Source organism: Triticum aestivum, chromosome 5B, assembly GCF_018294505.1.
Source record: "Triticum aestivum cultivar Chinese Spring chromosome 5B, IWGSC CS RefSeq v2.1, whole genome shotgun sequence".
Lineage (NCBI taxonomy): Eukaryota > Viridiplantae > Streptophyta > Magnoliopsida > Poales > Poaceae > Triticum > Triticum aestivum.
In genome coordinates, this window is record NC_057807.1 from 596,056,464 (window position 1) to 596,074,082 (window position 17,619).

Below are 17,619 nucleotides of genomic sequence, written 5' to 3' on the forward strand. Positions count from 1 at the left end.
TATTATGTATATGCATGTAGTTACACTAATTAAGAACATAGACATGCTTCTGATTTGCACTGAAGATGTTAAATATGAAATTGTTGGAGGATATGTGCTAGGATTTTATAGTTAAGTAGTGATTTTTGGTTTCATGGTGATGCCTTTTTGGTGCCCGAAGACTGAGCATTTCTAAAATGAAATCTGTACAAGATGAACCAATGAAGAAAAGGAACATCAGACTTTAGCTTGTACCTTAATAACCTTGCATTGCTTGAGTGGCAATCACCTGTTGTTCCTGTGTTCTGATTTGTCTTGTACCTTAATAAGTGTGAAATTATTTTTAAGCCAAGTATAGACTAAGTTTGTAGTTCTTGTGCAAGCTGATGAGGTTTGCTACACATGTGCAAGCCTTCTTCCTGCTGTTGTCATCTTGTGTACATATATACTGGTTCATTTCATTTCATTATTGTTTCCCGTTATAAATAATAGTACTATGTTTGTTAAGTTGGCAGCAAGTGTTACTATTTGTCAGCCCTTTTGAGATGTAATTGCAGCATAAACATTGAGTTTTATGCTGCTGCTCGTCGACTTGGCTGGCATAAACTTGAAATGTTCATTTTGTTGGCGTGTTTATATGGCCTCAACTACTACTGCAATGTTATTCTCATTTGTAGCACTATTAAGATTCAAGAATATTAGACAACGTGTAATTCATTTTTATGTTTGTTGTAATTCTTTTATTTCCACTATCTATTCATATCTACAAATATCTAATATTCTTGTAAATATGCTAGGTCAGATTGGGTAGGGAGCTACTTGGTATTGCCTATCACAATCAGCCACGGCATGATGATTGCCACAAGAGGGCCGAGGAAAGAACATGAATACGAGTCTTAATAGTTTATATGTGATGTAGATGTAAAATGGATTATACTGGTTCCTAACCTTGATGTGATATATTTTGTCGATCTATGTTGTAAGTTATCATTTCATAGAGGATTTTATAAACTGCTATGTTGTAGATACATACAGTTGGATGCATACTCAATGAACTATGTAATGTTTTACACTTTGCAAATAATTCTTCTTGGTCAAAATTGGCATCAGGATTTGTGTGACGCATTCTGCTAAAACATATTGGGTGAAAATTAGGCTAAAATAAATGAGCTAATGGGCTCGACCAAATTTATACTATACCTAAATCCATGACGATTTTTATGACGAAAAATAGTATCCATGTAGGCTGCCATGTTAGTCAATCGAAAATCCTACGTGGCATCAGTCCATGACGGATTGTTCCATCACAATGGTTTGGGCCTGGGCGGGCTTGGGGCAGATCCATGACGGTCAAGAACGGTCAAGGAAGGCACGATGTCAAATTATGACGCGATATACATGACGGATTTCATATCCGTCATGTATGGGCACCCTTGACAGTTTTTTCACTTATCCGTGAGAGATTAGATCCGTCATGTATTAATAGATTTCTTGTAGTGATTATCCTATCGGTGATTGATGAATTGCTATGATTGGTTTGAGTTGCATGTTTTATTATTGGTGCTGTCCTATTGTGCCCTCCGTGTCGCGCAAGCATGAGGGATTCCCGCTGTAGGGTTTGCAATATGTTTATTATTTGCTTATGGCGGGTGGCGTGAGTGACAGAAGCACAGACCCGAGTAAGTAGGTTGTTTGCGTATGGGATAAAGGGGACTTGATACATTAATGCTATGGTTGGGTTTTACCTTAATGAATCTTTAGTAGTTGCAGATGCTTGCTATAGTTCCAATCATAAGTTCATATGGTCCAAGTAGAGAAAGTATGTTAGCTTGTGCCTCTCCCTGAAATAGAATTGCAATAGTGATTACCGGTCTAGTAACGTAGTCAGTTGCTTAGGGACAATTTCACAACTCCTACCACCACTTTTCCACACTCGCTATATTTACTTTATTGCATCTTTATCTAAACAGCCCCTACTTTTTATGTACGTGTTCTTTATTATCTTGCAGACCTATCCTATCACACCTAAAAAGTACTTCTAGTTTCATACTTGTTCTAGGTAAAGCGAACCTCAAGCATGCGTAGAGTCGTATCAGTGGCAGATAGGATTTGAGAGAGTATTTGTTCTACCTTTAGCTCCTCGTTGGGTTCAAGACTCTTACTTATCAAAAGAGGCTACAACTATCCCGTATACTTGCGGGTTATCAAGACCTTTTTCTAGCGCCGTTGCCGGGGAGTCATAGCGTGGGGTGAATATTCTCGTGTGTGCTTGTTTGCTTTATCACTAAGTAATTTTTATTTTCTGTTCTTAGTTGTTCTCTATCTTTAGTTATGGATATGGAACACAAAATACCAAAAAAATTAGAGGTACTTGCTACTCATGTAGATGTGGTAACTCCTAAAACCCCCGATTCTCATTATGTGAGAGATATTATGTACTACTTTGATAATCCTGATAAAACCCCATTCAACTTTATAATGGGAGACACATTGGATCACGTGAATACTTTAGGGATTATCGCTCGACACAGAAAGGGAAACTATTATGGGATCAATTTATTATGTTGCGTTGGCATGCCTGGAGTCTATGCTTGAGATATGATCTTACTTGTTGATCTAGGATGGAGGCTCCACACCTCCCCTTTTCATGCAAATTTAACGATAATGAAACCTTAGCTTCTTATGCTAATGGTATATATGATTACTATGATGTGGAACAAATAGAAGAATTTGTTGCTTTTAAGGCTGCCTATGATATTGAAGCTTTGTTTGAAAAGTATGAAGCTTTTGATGATGATGGTTATAGGCCGGAAAATCTTGCTATACTTGGATATTGCTATGAAAATTATGAACACAATTACTATATTAATGCTTTTATGAAGAAATTCAACGCTGTCCAAGAAGAGACTAATATTTTGCAGGAAGCTATGGAAGAAGAAATTGATGAAATAGTGAGCTCATTGGATGAAAAAGATGACAAGGAGAGCAAAGAACAAAAGGAGGAAGAGCGGATTAGCTACCCGTGCCCACCTTCTAATGAGAGTAACCCTCCAACTCATACATTATTTAATTCCCCTTCGTGCTTACCGAAGGATGATTGCTATGATCTCTTGAATTTGTTTGAAATATCCCTTTTTGATGATGCTTGCTATGCTTGTGGCCAAGATGCCAATATGAATTATGCTTATGGAGATGAACTTGCTATAGTTCCTTATGTTAAACATGAAATTGTTGCTATTGCACCCACACATGATAGTCCTATTATCTTTTTGAATTCTCCAACCTACACTATATCGGAGAAGTTTGTGCTTATTAAGGATTATGTTGATGGGTTGCCTTTTACCATTGCACATGATGATTTCGATCAATGTAATATGCATGTGCTTGCTACTCCTACTTGCAATTACTATGAGAGAGGAACTATTTCTCCACCTCTCTATGTTTCCCATATTGTGAAATTGCAAGAAACTGCTTATACTATGCATTGGCCTTTACTTGGTGTGCATGAATTGTTCTTTTTTGACATGCCTATGCATAGGAAGAGAGTTAGACTTCGTCATTGCTTGATATATGTTGCTTTGTGCTCACTACTAAATTACAAATCATTGTTAATTAAAATTAGCTTTGATATACCTTGGGATCCGGGTGGATTCATTACTTGAGCAATAATTGCCTAGCTTAATGGCTTTAAAGAAAGCGCTGCCAGGGAGACAACCCTGAAGTTTTAGAGGGTCATTTATTTCTGTTGAGTGCTTTCATATAGTTTAAAAACACAAAAATAAAGAGGGGAACCTAAAAACTTTTCAAAAAGGAAAGCGAAAGTGAGAAAGACAAGCATTGTTGAAGTGGGAGCTAGCCTTGAACTTTGTTCATGCTCACAGAAACTTTGTGAATCTTGATTACAGAAACTTTTCATCAAAAGTAATTATCCCCTTGTACAATTCCATTGTATTATAAAAATAATGTGCCAAGGTTTGCCTTTAGGATGTTTACAATGCTTGTTGGTTTGTACGATGCAGGACAGAAACTTTGGCTATAGTGCGCGATTTTACATTTTTAACTGGAACGTGAATTGGTTCTGATTGCTTTTGCACTGTATTTATGAACAACTTGTTTATTTTTCCTAATTTTGGTAGAAGTTTTGGGGTAGCAGAAGTATGGTGGATGTTCAGATTGCTACAGACTGTTCTCTTTTTGACAGATTCTGTTTTTGATGCATAGTTTGCTTGTTTTGATGAATCTATCAATTTATTTTAGTGGTTTAAGCCATGAAAAAGTTATGTTACAGTAGACACAATGCAAAAACAAAATATGAATTGGTTTGCAACAGTACTTACCGAGTTTTCTATTGAAGTTTTCTGTGGATGTAGTGTCTAATCGAGGATGTCTCGATACGAGGAAAAGGAAGAGAGGCAAGAGATCAAGCTTGGGGATGCCCGAGGCACCCCAAGTAAATATTCAAGGAGACTCAAGCGTCTAAGCTTGGGGATGCCCCGGAAGGCATCCCCTCTTTCTTCAACAAGTATCGGTATGTTTTCGAATTCGTGTCGTTCATGCATTATGTGCAAGTCTTGGAGCGTATTTTGCATTTAGTTTTCATTTTTATTTTATGCACCATGCTGGTATGAGCTAGTCCTTGGTTGATTTATAGAATGCTCATTGCACTTCACTTAAATCTTTTGAGTGTGTCTTTATAGAATGCTTCATGTGCTTCACTTATATCATTTGAAGTTGGATTGCCAGTTTCTCTTTACATAGAAAACCGCCATTGGTAGAATGCTCTTTTGCTTCACTTAGATTTGTTAGAGCGTGGGCATATCTTTTGTAGAAAGAATTAAACTCTCCTGCTTCACTTATATCTATTTAGAGAGATGACATAAATTGGTCAATCACATGGTTAGTCATAAAATCCTACATAAACTTGTAGATTGCTGAATATGATATGTTTGATTCCTTGCAATAGTTTTGCGATATAAAGATGGTGATATTAGAGTCATGCTAGTGGGTGGTTGTGGATTGTAGAGACACTTGTGTTGAGGTTTGCAAGTCCCGTAGCATGCACGTATGGTAACCGTTGTGTGACAAATTTGAAGCATGGGGTGTTTCTTTGATTGTCTTCCTTATGAGTGGCTGTCAGGGACGAGTGATGGTCTTTTCCTACCAATCTGTCCCCCTAGGGGCATGCGTAGTAGTACTTTTCTTTGAGGGCTAATAAACTTTTGCAATAAGTATATGAGTTCTTTATGACTAATGTGAGTCCATGGATTATACGCACTTTTACCTTTCCATCATTGCTAGCCTCTTTGGTACCGTGCATTGCCCTTTCTCACCTCGAGAGTTGGTGCAAACTTCGCCAGTGCATCCAAACCCCGTGATAGGATACGCTCTATCACACATAAGCCTCCTTATATCTTCCTCAAAACAGCCACCATACCTACCTATCATGGCATTTCCATAGCCATTCCGAGATATATAGCCATTCAACTTCCATCATCATCATATACATGACTTGAGCATTCATTGTCATATTGCTTTGCATGATCGTAAGATAGCTAGCATGATGTTTTCATGGATTTTCCATTTTTGATGTCATTGCTACGCTAGATCATTGCACATCCCGGTACACCGCCGGAAGCATTCATATAGAGTCATATCTTTGTTCTAGTATCGACTTGTAATATTGAGTTGTAAGTAAATAAAAGTGTGATGATCATCATTATAGAACATTGCCCCATAAAAAAAGAAAAAAAGGAAAGGCCAAAGAAGCCTAAATAAAAAAGGGGCCAAAGAAGCCCACCGAAAGAAAAAAGAAAAAAAAGAAAAAAAAGAGAAAAAGAAAAGGGGCAATGTTACTATCCTTTTTCCACACTTGTGCTTCAAAGTAGCACCATGTTCTTCATATAGAGAGTCTCTTATGTTGTCACTTTCATATACTAGTGGGAATTTTTCATTATAGAACTTGGCTTGTATATTCCAACGATGGGCTTCCTCAAATGCCCTAGGTCTTCGTGAGCAAGCAAGTTGGATGCACACCCACTAGTTTCTTTTGTTGAGCTTTCATACATTTATAGCTCTAGTGCATCCGTTGCATGGCAATCCCTACTCCTCGCATTGACATCAATTGATGGGCATCTCCACAGCCCGTTGATTAGCCGCGTCGATGTGAGACTTTCTCCCTTTTCTGTCTTCTCCATATAAACCTCCACCATCATATTCTATTCCACCTATAGTGCTATATCCATGGCTTGCGCTCATGTATTGCATGAGGGTTGAAAAAGCTGAAGCGCGTTAAAAAGTATGAACCAATTGCTCGGCTTGTTATCGGGGTTGTGCATGATGGGGGCATTTTGTGTGACGAAAATGAAGCATGGCCAAACTGTATGATTTTGTAGGGATAAGCTTGCTTTGGCCTTGTTGTTTTGAAAAGACATGATTGCTTTATTGGTACGCTTGAACTATTATTGTTTTTATGTCAAATGATAGACTATTGCTTTGAATCACTCGTGTCTTAATATTCATGCCATGATTAGATATATGATCAAGATTATGCTAGGTAGCATTCCACATCAAAAATTATCTTTTTTATCATTTACCTACTCGAGGATGAGCAGGAATTAAGCTTGGGGATGCTGATACGTCTCCGTCGTATCTATAATTTTTTATTGTTCCATGCCAATATTATTCAACTTTTACATACTTTTGGCAACTTTTTATACTATTTTTGGGACTAACATATTGATCCAGTGCCTAGTGACAATTCATGTCTGTTGCATGTTTTTTGTTTTGCAGAAACCCAATATCAAACGGAGTCCAAACGGGATAAAAACGGACAGAGATGTTTTTTTGGAATATTTGTGATTTTTCGGAAGTAAAATCAACGCGAGACGGTGCCCGAGGGGGGCAGGAGATAGGGGGCGTGCCCCAGGGAGGCAGGCGTGCCCTGGACTCTCCTGGGCCCCCTGTAAGGTGGTTGACGCTCTTCTTTTGGGCGCAAGAAAGCTAATTTTATGAGAAAGATCTGGGCGAAAGATTCACCCCAATCAGAGTTACGGATCTCCGGATATTTAAGAAACGGTGAAGGGGTAGAATCTGAGAACGCAGAAACAGAGAGATAGATCCAATCTCGGAGGGGCTCTCGCCCCTCCCAAGCCATGGGAGCCAAGCACCATAGGGGAAACCCTTCTCCCATCTAGGGAGGAGGTCAAGGTAGAATAAGAAGAAGGGGGGCCCTGTCCCCCTTGCTTTCGGTGGCGCCGGAACGCCATCGGGGGCCATCATCATCACCGCGATCTTCACCAACACCTCCATCATCTTCACCAACATCTCCATCACCTTCCCCCTTCTATATTCAGCGGTCCACTCTCCCACAACCCGCTGTACCCTCTACTTGAAGATGGTTCTTTATGGTTCCTATTATTTTCCAATGATGTGTTGCCATCCTATGATGTCTGAGTAGATTTCTATTGTCCTATCGGTGATTGAAGAATTGCTATGATTGGTGTGAGTTGCATGTTTTATTATTGGTTCTGTCCTATTGTGCCCTCCGTGTCACGCAAGCATGAGGGATTCCCGCTGTAGGGTTTGCAATATGTTTATGATTTGCTTATGGTGGGTGGCGTGAGTGACAGAAGCACAGACCCGAGTAAGTAGGTTGTTTGCGTATGGGATAAAGGGGACTTGATAATTTAATGCTATGGTTGGGTTTTACCTTGATGAATCTTTTGTACTTGCGGATGCTTGCTAGAGTTCCAATCATAAGTGCATATGATCCAAGTAGAGAAAGTATGTTAGCTTATGCCTCTCCCTCAAATAGAATTGCAATAGTGATTACCGGTCTAGTAACGTAGTCAATTGCTTAGGGACAATTTCACAACTCCTACCACCACTTTTCCACACTCTCTATATTTACTTTATTTAATCTTTATCTAAACAACCCCTAGTCTTTATTTACGCGTTCTTTATTATCTTCCAAACCTATCCAACAACATCTACAAAGTACTTCTAGTTTCATACTTGTTCTAGGTAAAGCGAACGTCAAGCGTGCGTAGAGTCGTATCAGTGGCCGATAGGACTTGAGAGAGTATTTGTTCTACCTTTAGCTCCTCGTTGGGTTCAACACTCTTACTTATCGAAAGAGGCTACAACTATCCCATATACTTATGGGTTATCAGGAGGCGGGAGGTGGTCCCGGCGGCGCTGGAGGAAGAAGACGAGAGATTGAAGATGGATGCCGGTCGTTGGATGTAAATCCAACGGCTAACAAAGTCAGAATAATTTGTTGACTAAGTTGACAACGACTTGCGTTGGCTTCGACCTATTGGCCCACATTTCAGCCTCCAAAAATGTGACACGTATTCAACCTATTTTTTCAGAATTTACAATCTTTTTTTGCGCGGTAGAATTTACTGTCAATTTAATCTTTTTTTTGAATTACAGTCCATGCTGGGTGAACAAATAATGTAGCGTCCATGCAGCCCATTCATTTTATTTTCTAAAAAATTACATGCCATTTGCACTTTCTCGAAATACACGATTTTGCTGGGCTGATTCTAATTATAATGCTGGGTTGGGCCAGCAGTGTTATCAAAAAATAAACAGGGGCTGAGCATTTTGTTATAAATATATTTAAATAATAAGTGATATTATTACATTCGTCCTTAAATCTTACCAAGCTTTTGTACACAATCACTAGGATTGTCGTGCCAAAACATTCCAGGATTTTATTGTTAATAAATTATTTTTATAAGTTAATAAGATGTGGGATATTGTTTTCTTTCATACGCAAGTATCTATAAAATATATGATGACAATAAAAATAATATATAATAACAAATAAAATAATTTAAATATATATGATATAGTTAGAAGGGAAACATAAGTTGGACCAGGCGTTCCTATTCTTATATAGAAAAATAGAATAGACCCCTGCGTTTTCTTCAATAAAAATACATAAATTGGGCTGCCGATGTTTTAGGAAAAACAAAACCTCGGATGGGAGGTCCATAGGCCGGTCGATACATGACGGCCCTCAATAAAATAAAAACATGCATATGGACCTCCCATCCGAGGTCGTGGGCTCCACATGTTAAAAAAGAAAGCCTAGACTAGGCAGCCCAAAACCCAGCTGATACTTACTGCCCCAGTGATAATAAATGATACCTGCCAGCTCCCCGGCTTCGTTGTGAATTTATCTCCTATAGTAACTACGTTGAAGCGCCTAAAAGAATGTAACTATGTTGACAAACCCGTGGTCCCCAACGTCAGCATAGCATTAGGAGGAAGTATTTTTTCAATGAGGCACTTGCTTGCGTACGGCCATAGACCTGGTGGGTCCCGACTGTCCGCCTCTCCACGTACATTCCTCTCCAGATTCCTCTCGTTTGTTCGGCATATTCACAATGGCAGACAAGGACGTCACGGCGAGCGCACAAAGGCACAGGATGGGATCCGACCACCTAAGGAAGTGCCTTATTATTAACGAAACTACTGAACTAGCCTAGTGGCCAAGTGACACTACCCGACGGCTGTTCCGCCTGGGTTCGATTCTACCTATGCAGGGAAAAAATCTCCAAATTTTTTGCCTCTGCCTTTATTGACATGTGGGTCCCCATTGTCATCTACGCACACCACGTCCAACACTTGCCAAAACTTCGTCCCTCGTTTTCTCTATGTTTCGCACACTCGACATTGTGTGGGCATTTTGAAAATAGCATACCTTTTTGACTGTGCATCATATGAAGATGTGCTATGCATGAATGTTGATCACCATGATGTTAACTGGCTGGTAGTTCCATTTTCGACCATGAATAAAACTTCCAACATGATGTTAACCCTGTTTGAAAAGGTCGTGTTAATATAAATGCTCTGCCTCTGAAAGTTGTAGTTTCTTATCTGAAACTGAAACTTGCAGTTTCTTCTCTGAGAATCACATTGTTTGCACTTTTATACTCCTATGAAACTACATTTTTTAAGTGCTAAAAAAAGATCTCTAGAATTCATAAAATACTTCATATGCTCAATACTGCAAATCTGAAATTCAAAAGACATTCACATCTGAAAGTACTCTCAAAATACACAACATAAAATACAATTCACAACCTGCAAATACTAACAACCCTAAGCTCCTCCTAACAATTCACAACCTACCTGACTATTGGGCTAGGGAGTAGTCCCCTCCTATTCCTCGGCGGCAGACAGCCGCCCCGTGAGATGATGTGAATGGCGAGGGAGAGGATGGCAGGGAAGCGTTGTCGGGCCAACTGCTTTTCTCCTCTTGCAGTTGGGTTTGGTTGATGAAGACTCCACCGGCTCGCTCTGGCAGGACATCCTCACAAATGGCACCCTATAGATGCTCGATCCTTCAATCTCTGGTGGATGCTCCATCTGGGATCGATACTCCCACCACCGCTCCCTCACGATCGGATTCGGTTAATATGTTTGCTCCATGGCCCAGAGGAGCAGCTCTATGTACTCCCGCTCGACTCCCTCCGGGAGTATCGCCGCCTTTTCGCTCTGTTGCAGATATTTGGCCGTGGATGTCGTCGTCGCCGCTAGTTGGTCCTTGTTGTCAAACCAAGACTGTATCTCCAACATCCTAGCTAGCTTCACAGGGTCGCCATCTGCGATCCTCATGTATCGGTTGTACTCCTCCATCGATCTACTTCTCCACAACACCTTCACTCGCTGGTGGTGGTTTTTGAATGGAAGAGGAGAGGAGAAGCACTGGTTTTGAATTAGAATGGGAGAGGAGCGACACTGGTTTTGGATTGGAATAGGAGAGGAGGGGCGGTGGTTTTGAAATGGAAGAGGAGAGGAGCGGCGCTGGATTTAGATTGGAACAAGAGAGGAGCAGCGGTGGTTTAAGAGGAGAAGAGCGGAAGAGTGGCGCTGGTCTTGGAATTAATTTTTTGTTTTGCGTATTTTGGGTCAAAGTTTGACCATGTACTGTATTTGACAAGCAAAATGTGAATGCATGTCACCAAAAATTATATCACTCGGTTCGTATCTGAATGTACTTTCAAATTATATTATTTTTGCAACGTATAACATATATTTTATTTGCGAAAATCATGGTCAATTATGACCCAGAATAAAAGGGAGACTAGTTAATGTGGGGTAGCTTTGTTAATTGAAGGGTAAATTGATTTTGATTTTGATCCAGTGACAGCGCGTCGGCCCTCTCGTCCAACCATAAATCGCTGTCGCACACTCCTCTCCCTCTTCTCCATTGCAAAACCACCTCCTCTCATCTCCATCATCTCCATTCCAAAACCACCATCTCGCCTCTCCATCTTCTCCATTGCAAAACCACCTCCTCTTCTCTCCATCATCTCAATTCTAAAATCACCGTCTCGCCTCTCCTTCTTCTCTATTGCAAGACCACCATCTCTCCTCCCATCTTCCAAAGCTAGCACCAAACCACTCAGAAAGACATCTATGGAGAGGATGCAGCAGCGAATCAGGCAGATCGCCGGTGGCGACCAGGCAAAGTTAGCCAGGTTGAAGGAGATCCTTACTTTGTTTGACAATGAGTGGGAGATTTCAAGGACGGTGAGGGCCATGTGGCAATGTATGCGAAAGAGCAAGGCGGCGGCGATGAGGGTGGCGATGTACATGTACTCCTCGACGGCAGTCACGCCGCAGTCCTCCGAGTTCATTGAGTATCTCCTCTGGGCGATGGAGTAGACATATTCGCCCGAGGTGACAATCAGGCGGAGGTGGTGGACGTACAGGTCGAAGGTCGAGCACCCAAAGGATAACGAATCGATCGAGTATGGTGTGTCGTTCGTGAGGGTGCAGAGCCAGCCGGAGCCACAGGAGTATTCGTTCTCTCGCCGCAAGAGGAGGTCGGATGGCACGACGTCACTTCCCCGCCGTTCTCCACGGTTCCCTCGACGCTCACCTCGTTTCAATGGTGGTAGTAGGGTTTAAGGTAAGCTTCGCACTAACCTAATCTTCCACCCGCTCATGCTTACAATCAGTGTGACAACTAATGAAAATAATGCTTACAATCAGTCTTCGAGTACTACGCCAATCACCCTAAAATAGCTCTGGACCTTTGGGTCAAAGTATACAAATAAAGAAAAATAGATTGGTGCTTCTTTCAGAAAAGAGTACTCCCTAGAAAACTGCCAATATAAGCTACTAGTATTTGGTTAGAGGATTTTCTGTCGAGAAAGATCCGTCCATAGAGAGTGCCACACATCCCGCTGGTGGTGGTGAATGCCAATGCATGGATGGAGCATGGTTGGTGTCAGTAATTTTTACTTGGCACACCTTGCACTCTGCATATATGCCGGTTCCATATGACCATTTGTGCAGTTCCACCAAAATGCAGCTGAATAACCACTACTACAGGAACTAGCTTTGGTAACACATCGTGGTAACACAAGAAAGAATGTGTTACAAAGTGAAATCCCTGTAACACAACATTTCTGTCCAAAACTATTGTAACAGATTATGTGGAAAGTGTTACGAAGCTGTAACACATATTCCACATGCGTCGAATGTGTTATGCTATTGTTACACATTATTTATGTCGATCAAGAGTGTTACAACCATGTAACACATATATGAGATGCAATGTTGTGTTACAAGTTTGTAACACATAGGTAATCTACATAGGTAAATGTTGAAGAGTAATAATATTGGATCGACTTTTTATTTGTTGTCATAAGAAGACTTGTTGCAGCATGTATGTGATCAATTCTCAAGTCGATCCCATCGTAGCATGTGGCCTTTGGGCTAATAGTTATGGGCTTGTGCCAATCACATGTTAGCTACTTATAGAAATTTAGGGGATGCGTGTTTTCTTACTGTTGATGGATATTAGGATAAAACCATTGGCGTAGCCCAGCTATCAAAGCACACAGAGGGCGTAGCTAGCTTCTTTTAAGTAATTTTGGAGTTAATTAATTTAAATATGCTTTGAAGATTTTATTGATCCGTAATTTTTATTATAAAGTATAAAAGTATGTTTACTTGTTGTATTTGGGAAGTGCTTTTTGATAAAAGCTATGCTGTATGTTGACATGTTATATTTGTGACATATTTTATTAATTGGATCATCCTTATCAAAATCCGGCTAAAGCAAGTACTAATCCATGTTTCCCTAAAAGAAAAAGTACTAATTCAAGCTACCTATCATTGAGGTGGGCCAACCAATTTTAGAAATTAACCAAATAAGACTAATTCAGTTCTAGAAAATAGATAATAGTATGTATGGCTTTTTTATTACTTTATATTATAATTTGAACCTCATTTCAGGTTGGCACAAAAGTGATTCTGAAGTCTTTAGTATATCCAAACAATAGGCATGTAGCACATGCTAGCATTTTGGGTTGCAATTCAAAAAAATGGTTGGTGGTGTTGAGCTAGGTCGGCAGTTCATAGAAGTGCAAGTTGATCACCTATTGAGGAGTGTGAGGTCTTGATAAGGGAAAGGGAAAATTGTAGGACAATTGGCATTGCTTTCACCTCTGGGTTAACAATTTCTTGGCCTTCAGGATGTATAAGTCAATATTTAACTTCTTGGGTTTTGTTAAATTAACTTCATGATATACTTAATGTAGTCGTAACTGATTTTTTTCTTGCAGATTGCAAGGTTCAGTCGTTGAGTTGATTCGGATGCTTTTGCTTCTGAGGAATCGAGATACAAATATGACATATTGATGCAAGAAAGATCCGAGGGGCACATTCTAGTGAACATGAATAGGGGTGTCACATGGGTTCAATGATAGGAAATCTTTCGCATACTATAGTTTACATTTATGGGTTGGGAAATGTATTTTTTCCCTAAAATATGGATCTTCTATATGTTTATTGTTACAAATGCTATGGAATGGCATGGACCATATTGATATTTTATATCCTCGGGCATGCATGCAAGCTTTATGTCCATGGCCTTTTTATATAGTATACACTGTGTGTCATCACTACTAGGGAAAAGCCTATACACAGAATCTTATCAGCAGCGCGCTTTAAAATAAGTCGCTGCTGCTAATTAGCAGTAGCGTGCCCAGCCGAAACTCGCTGCTGAAACAAATATAGCAGTAGCGCGCCCTCTCAAAGACGCACTGCTGCTACAATTCCCACGAGGCCGCCGCGAGGCTAGTTATAGCAGCAACGCGTTATAGCGACACGCGCTACTGCTACGTAGCATAGTAGCAGCGCATTTCTCAGATAAGCGCTACTGCTAAGTTTCCTACAAAAATTTAGTCCCACCTCGCTCCGTGAAGAGAGCTTCTACCACCTTAAATATGTTACTTCTAAAACTTTGACAAGCACTTGGTCTTCATTGAACTCTATGTGTAGAATTTGTGGCTGCAATATGAGTCTTCACCTGTTCCTAAACCGGTGAGGACTCATATTGACAAATCAGATTGTACACAAAAAGATCGTTGATGATCAATGTATTTTTGATATATTGAACAAAGTCTATTTTTACATGCTGACACATAGCAGTAGCGATTTATTTTGAAAGGCGCTGCTGCTAGATAGCTTAGCAGTAGCGTCTTTTCCTACAGTGCGCTACTGCTAAGCCATTCATCTCCCACCCCCATCTCCTCTATCCGATCCACTCACAAAGTCACACACTCAATCCTCCGTCTGCACCGCGCGCCGGTCCACCCCCGTCGCCCCTCCTCCGTCTGCGCCGCATGCCGTCACCTCCTCCTCCTTGCTGGACTCGGTACCGGCCTCCTCCTCCATCCTCCCTCTCCACTAGCCGCTGGCCGGCCCCTCCTCGCTCCGCCTTCCTCCTCCGTCCTGCCTCAACTGGCCGTGCCGGTCGGCCCCTCCTCGCTCCGCCTTCCTCCTCCGTCCTCCCTCAACTAGCCGCGCTGGCCGGCCCCTCCTCGCTCCGCCTTCCTCCTCCATCCTACTCTCTTCTCCCTCCTCGAGTCGCCCCTCCTTCTCCCTCTTGCTCATATGCAACATTTTGATTTAGTTTATATAATTTAGTTGATTTAGTAGGCTAGTTGATTTAGTTGACTTAGAACATTTTGATTTAGTTGATTTAGTAGGAAAGTTCATTTAGTTGATTTAGTTGACTTAGAACATTTTGATTTAGTTGATTTAGTAGGCTAGTTCATTTAGTTGATTTAGAACATTTTGATTTAGTTGATTTAGTAGGGTAGTTGATTTAGTTGATTTAGAACATTTTGATTTAGTTGATTTAGTAGGCTAGTTTATTTAGTTGACTTAGAACATTTTGATTTAGTTGATTTAGTAGGCTAGTTCATATGCAACATTTTGATTTAGTTGATATGATTTAGTTGATTTAGTAGGCTAGTTGATTTAGTTGACTTAGAACATTTTGATTTAGTTGATTTAGTAGGCTAGTTGATTTAGAATATTTTGATTTAGTTGATTTAGTAGGCTAGTTGATTTAGTTCACTTAGAACATTTTGATTTAGTTGATCGTTAATCCTTTGCTCATATTGCTTTAGGAAAAATGGCGCCACCACCACCACCACTATGTCGACTGTGCAAGTCAAGATGCGCCAGCAGCATTGCAACTGGCAAGCTGTTCGGCATCTACTTCCAGCCGAGTTTTTGTCATGCGGCGGTAAGAAATTAGATGAAATGTAATGACTATTTTATTTTAGTGTTGGCATTACTGCATTGTGTGATTTTGCTTATTTTACACAGATCTTCCCATGCAATGTGAGGTTGAAATTCAACAAGCTGACAGGAGACACTGTGAAATTTGAGGCTCCTGGGGGGCCGTACACTATGGAGGTCGAGAAAGGACGTAATATGTCACATATTGGAGGAGATGGATGGGCTCGTTTCGTCGCTCGCATGCGTCTTACTGGTGGTGAGTTGATCAGCTTCTCCTTCCGAGCAGAAAGACCGAAGCTAGCTGTCATTTATCTCAACCTGGTGGAAGATGATGAAGATGACGAAGATGATGAAGATGATGAGGACCCACTCGATGAAGATGATGAGGACCCACTTCATGAAGCCATCGTAGCTCAAAGAACAAGGCTGAGTGAGGAGGAGGTGTCCAACCTGTGGGACATAATTCCGCCACGTGCTGACTTTGTCGGGGTGCCATTCGTGACCCGCTTGACAAATACCATGGTTGATCAACATGATATGGTATGTTATACTTACAAATGCAAATTATCCGATGAATAACTTAGTGTACAGTCCAATGATATGGTATGTTGTGTGGAATCTATTCGATGATATGTTTTAGTGTAGAGTTTGATCACATGCTTATTAGTGTAGAATCTAAGGAAACTATTAATAGTGTAGATAATCCATATGTACTTATTTGCGAGGCTATTTATTAATTGATATGTTTTTCTTATTCAGAAATTGGCAAAGAGCATATCTGTGAGTTATGGTATCGAGCCTGATGAAGAAGGCTCAGCTGGACTACGCCTTACTGCAAGGGGCTCCGTCACAACCTGTACTTACTGCATGTACACGGACGGTCGCACACACTTAAACTCGGTTGGGTGGAAGAAATTCCTCAATGGCAAGAATCTTCGTGTTGGACAGGCCATCCTAATTACTATCAGGAACACCAACCGCCCAGGCTTGAGGATGATGATTGTCTTCGATATCATCTAGAAATACATATGTGTGTGTGGCTATATCATCTAGAACTACATATGTGTGTGTGGCTGTGTCATCTAGAACTACATATGTGTGTGTGGCTGTGTCATCTAGAACTACATATGATGATCGTCGTCGATATCATCTAGAACTACATATGATGATGGCCATTGATATGACCTTGTACTGCTTGAGGATGCATGTTGACTCTGCATGAAATTGTTATCTAGTACTCCCTTCGTTCAAATTACTCGTCGTGGTTTGAACTAAAACCACGACGAGTAATTTGGAACGAAGGGAGTACTACCTAGTAATGGTTTATGAATTTGATATCTACTAGCAGTACCTAGTATCTAGTATCTGAAAGAGAAACTGAAAGGGAAAGGGGTAATGGGAAAATGATGAAAGATATAGCAATAGCAAGGGATGGCGAAATAGCTACAGCTATTTAATAGTAGCGTGTTCCTAAAAAGCATTGCTGATATCATCAACAGTAGTACCGCGGGTTAGGGCCGCGCTACTACTATGAGTTAGCTGTAGCGCCTTATTAGTAGCGCGGTCACCCACGCTACTGCTAGCCTCAAAACCCGCGCTACTACTAGGGTTTTTCCTAGTAGTGCATATGTTTATTGCTTTTCACTATGAGGAAGTATAAAAAAGAAATGTATTGATACAATATTTCATAAAAAATGGTTGCATAGAACATTGGACTAATTATGTCATGTTACTATAGTTAGGAAAAGGTGTTATTAGGTTGGCTACCAATCACCACTAGAGATGTTACAGTATATACAAAATATTGTGTTACCGTTGCGTTGCTACTTGTGTTGCAATTTTGTTAAACCGTATTACTAACCATGTTGCTACACAAGGAAACAATGTTACAAAATGTGTGCCTATAGTTCTAAAAAAGTGTTACCAGGCCTTCGGTAACACATATGGCTTGTGTTGCAATGATACAATAGTAACATGTTTATATACATATAGGAACAACTCTTATGTGCTACAATAGGCACCCCTAGTAACATAGCCTACAGGAACAAATACAAATGTGTGTTACTGTCCACTTTA